Here is a 5,014-nt window from a genome sequence, read left to right as displayed (position 1 = left end):
TGTATAGCCATGTTAGACGATGGCTCTAGTGTATCATTAATAAGTAGTGAATTGACAAATAGGTTAGGTTTATGTGGAGATAAACAAACATTACGTGTATGTGGCGCGTGGAGTAACACCGCGCTAGAATGTAACAGTACGGTGGTACGGTCGTGTATTTCGAACGCAGATGGACAGAAGTTCGAATTTACCGCGCGCAGCATAGATGAGTTAAAGTTACCGGTGCAAAACTTAACGTCTGTAGATTTCTGTAAATATAAACATTTAAGTCAAGTTAATAATAATTTTGCTACCGGAATGTGTAAACCTGATATTTTGATAGGTCAGGATAATTATCATTTGTTGTTGCCGCTTAAAATTATTAGGGGCAGACCTAACGAGCCTTACGCGACACTGACCCCACTAGGTTGGTGTATTCATGGTTTTGTGTCCAACTTACCTCGCGTGCCCCACTCAGCGCTGCTCATCTGCGATGACCTTGCCGTCCCCTCGGCTGCCGAACTTACCTTGCGCGAGATCCAGGAAGACGTCCGTCGTTCTTTCACTTTAGAGTCAATGGGAATCGGTACTAAGCCGCGAGAGAACGCCGAGGACGCCCGTGCAGTCGCCCACCTGGAGCAGACGGCCACGCTCATAGACGGGAGGTGGTACGTAGGGCTGCCGTGGAAAAATGTACATAGTAGGATGCCGGAGTCGCTTCCGCACGCTGTAAATAGATTAGTTAATGTCGAAAAGAAAATGAATAATAACGCTGAATTCGCTGCTAGGTATACTGATAGGATTCAGCACCTGCTGGATAACGATTTCGCACAGGAATTGCCGACGGATAGGCCGGCGCGACGGACGTGGTACCTACCACATTTTGGGGTCGACAACCCTAATAAAAAGAAGCTGCGCTTAGTGTTCGATGCAGCCGCTAAAAGTCACGGTGTTTGTCTCAATGACTACCTACTACAGGGGCCGGACCTCCTTATGTCGTTATTCGGTATTATGTTACGGTTTAGGGAAAAGAAAGTTGCCATGTCAGCTGATATTAAAGATCAGTTTCTTAGAATAAAAATTATACGCGAAGATCAAGACGCGCTACGGTTTATATGGCGAGATCCCGTAACTAAATGTATAAAAACTTTTGTCATGACGTCCTTGATTTTCGGCGCGAATTGTTCACCATTTATAGCTCAATTTATTAAAAATACAAACGCAATAAGATTTCAGTCTACCATGCCGGACGTCGTTTACGCGATATGTAAACAACATTACGCAGACGACTACATAGATAGCGTAGAAGACGAGGACACGGCGATTAAACTCGCCAAAAACATAATCGATGTTCATAGTCAAGGTGGTTTTGAAATTAGGAACTGGACTAGTAATAGCGCCGCGGTACTAGACAGCCTACCGACCGAGTCGCTCGGTGCGTCCGCGGTAAAGTTCAATCTGGATCATATGGACGAAGGTGAACGAACTTTAGGCTTAATATGGCACCCGAAGGAGGATAGTTTAGGTTTCGATGTTTCTTTTAAACGTATTCCGGTGGATATTATAAACGGGATTAAAACTCCTACAAAACGCGAAATGTTACGCGTTGTTATGTCAATTTTTGATGTATACGGTTTTTTGTCGACTTTTACAATAAAAGGTAAAATATTACTCCAAGATACGTGGCGAAGTAATATTCAATGGGATGAGGATATTCCACAATTAATTAATAATAAGTGGAACGAGTGGTTGCAAATTTTAAAACGCGTCGAAACGATACGTTTGCCGCGTTATTTTGAAAATGTAAACAGTCTTAGGAATGTACGCGATGCACCGAATAGCGAGTGCCCCCCGTCTCCCCGCGCGCCCCTCGCTTCCCCGCGTGCGCCCGCGCGCGCTCCTGTGTGTCGACCGCTGTCGCCCGGGTCAAGGACACGAACAGCTGACGCGTGTACTTATGTTTCGGGCGGTTACAATAATTTAGAATTGCATTTATTTTGCGACGCGTCTACTAAGGCTATGTGTGCTGTCGCTTACTGGCGCTGGATGTCTAATAATAATATTCGCGTTGCGTTTATTGCCAGTAAGTGTCGAGTGGCTCCCTTAAAACTTACGTCGGTGCCACGCTTGGAACTACAAGCTGCGCTTCTCGCGGCTCGGCTCGCCGACACTATAGGAAAGGAGCACACTATGAAACCTGTAAATAGATATTTTTGGTGTGATTCTAGTACGGTTCTACATTGGATTCGGAACGACGCGCGCTGTTATAAAGCTTTTATTGCACATCGTCTAGGGGAGATAGATGAACTAACTAGTATTAACGAGTGGAGGTATGTACCCACCAAATTAAATGTCGCAGATCTGGCCACAAGAGATTCTTGTGATTTTTCCGTTTTTAACGTCGATAGCGAGTGGTTCCGTGGCCCGAATTTTTTGTATAGCGATGAGTCGTTATGGCCAGCAGATTTCTTGGTACCGAGGGTCAATAAGGTAGATCTAGAGTTTGTAAATACAGTCCACATAGTCGAAAACAATCTACCTGCTGTGCCCGATCCGCTGCGTTTCTCATCGTGGATACGGTTACTTAGGTCTACTTGTATAGTTTTTTCGTTTGTAGATATTAAATGTAAGAAGCTTACCGGTACTATCGACGGTGACTTAATGTCTAAGGCTGAACAGCTGTTAGTTAAATATGCGCAGTTACAGAGTTTTCCCGAAGATGTAAATAGTCTGAAAAATAATAATTATGTAAATAAGAAAAGTAGGTTACTTACCTTGTCTCCGTTTCTCGACGAGCATGGAATCCTGCGCGCCGGTGGCCGCATCGACGCGGCACGCGACGTCCCGGTTAGTGTGAAACATCCCGTCATACTCGACGGCAGGCACCACGTCGCGCGCCTTATTGTCAAACATTTTCATGTTCGCGCTGCCCATGGTAACCATGAGACAGTAGTCAACGATTTGAAGCAGAAATATTGGATTCTGCATATTAGGCCGACCGTAAGGCGTGTAGCTATCGAATGTATGCTTTGTAGGATTAGGAAAGCGCAACCCAAACCACCTAGGATGGGTGACCTTCCGGAGGCACGCTTGGCGCATCACCAAAGACCGTTTAGTTACTGCGGGCTCGATTTATTCGGTCCTATCGAAATTGCAATCGGTAGAAGAAGGGAAAAGCGATACGGCGTATTATTTACTTGTTTAACTGTCAGAGCCATTCATATTGAAATCGTATCGTCTTTAACAACGGACTCTTTGATAATGGCTCTCCGTAGGATGGCGGCTAGACGAGGATGGCCGCTACACTTGTATTCTGATAACGGTACGAATTTGCGAGGCGCCGATACCGAAATTCGTAAATCTATTCAAAATTTAAGTCCCAACACATTACAGTCGACCGCGATTAATTACGGCACAACCTGGACCTTTATACCTCCCTCCAGTCCGCATTGGGGTGGGGCATGGGAGCGCCTCATTCGAACTGTCAAAAGTTCACTTAAAGTCGTATTAAATGAGCGCACCCCCCGTGAGGAAGTTCTACTCACACTGATGGCTGAGGTCGAACAGATAGTGAACGGTCGTCCGTTAACGCATGTGAGCGTGGAGCCAGGGTCGGAGGAGGCCCTCACGCCTAATCATTTTCTTTTAGGTTCGTCGTCAAATTTACCGGTGTTAGGGGAGTTCGACGACTCCGATTTATTTTTACGTAAGCAATGGCGTATAGCGCAACGCCTTGCCGATATGTTTTGGTCTCGCTGGGTAAAGGAGATGCTGCCGCAGCTGATCCCTAGGAGCAAATGGACCCAGGAAGAGACACCTCTGAAAGTAGGGGACTTTGTTTTTATCGTGGACCCGAATTCTCCGCGAAACTGTTGGTTGCGGGGAACAGTAGAGGCGGTCATACCAGGGAAAGATGAGCGCGTCAGAGTGGTGGACATTCGCACTAGGGCTGGAATTTTAAGACGCTCTGCGGCCCGCGTCGCATGTGTACCTATGGGCTAGGAGTGCTGTTCCAGCACTGGGGTGGGGAATGTTGGCGACGCGACCTCCACCGTACTGCACCTTTAAGAAATGTAAAAAAGAAACTAAGTTATGTTTTGTCTATGGCGAAGCGACGCCTCGGAATTCAACTGTTTTTTCGTGTTATGATATAAAAGAGAATTGTCGGCGGATTTTGGGCAGTCTATTTTAGTTTTTCTAAAGTGTACATATTTGTGGTCTTCCGTTAATATACAGTGACTTTACTCGTACATCCAGAATTTTATTATTCCTCCTCCCGTAGCCTACAGACTCCGTTTCTGTTTCGTAAAAATATTTATAAGTTAACACAGCCTATGAATTTTTTCTTTACAGACAACAAATCCAAAACACATTTTTCGTCTATGTCCTACAAGCTGCTATGCTTTCTAGGCTGAAACAGGACTAACATTTTAGGAACTATTTTCACGTTGTGCTTGGACTAAAGAAAATTTTATATTTGCTACTTTTAGCAAGATAATTTTAATGGAATTTAATATTAAATGGAGTTTAATTTAAATATGCACCTAAGCTTATGTATGTATGTACGACTTATAGTGACATCAAGACCAAGGATTCGCAGATGCCACAATCTCCACTTGAAGCGTTAATCAACACGTTAGGTGCTCACAAGCACGCAAGTTAACGACGTCATTAAAGCAGATGATTGCGTTACGTGCCCTAGCGCCTGCGTTACACCCCGCTCGCCTGCCGCCTCGCCTGCCTGCGTTACACCCCGCTCGCCTGCGTTACATGATACATCCCACCTGACAGTGTTACAACTTGCGTTACCTGCTACGGCCTACGAATAATAAAAACTAAGGAAACGTAACTCCCATACTTCAATCGTTTTGAATTTGGTTGTCAAGGTTCTTTTCGCACACTAAAATAATATGGCAATAGCTACGAAAAACTAAATTTAAAAATTGACAAAATAAAGCCGTTGACAATGATTGTCACTTCTATAATTACACAAAATTCTTGTATATTTATATTCGGGTCTTTTTTCGCATAAAGT

The sequence above is a fragment of the Aricia agestis genome, chromosome 1 (assembly GCF_905147365.1).
Source record: "Aricia agestis chromosome 1, ilAriAges1.1, whole genome shotgun sequence".
NCBI lineage: Eukaryota > Metazoa > Arthropoda > Insecta > Lepidoptera > Lycaenidae > Aricia > Aricia agestis.
This window is presented reverse-complemented; position numbering follows the sequence as displayed.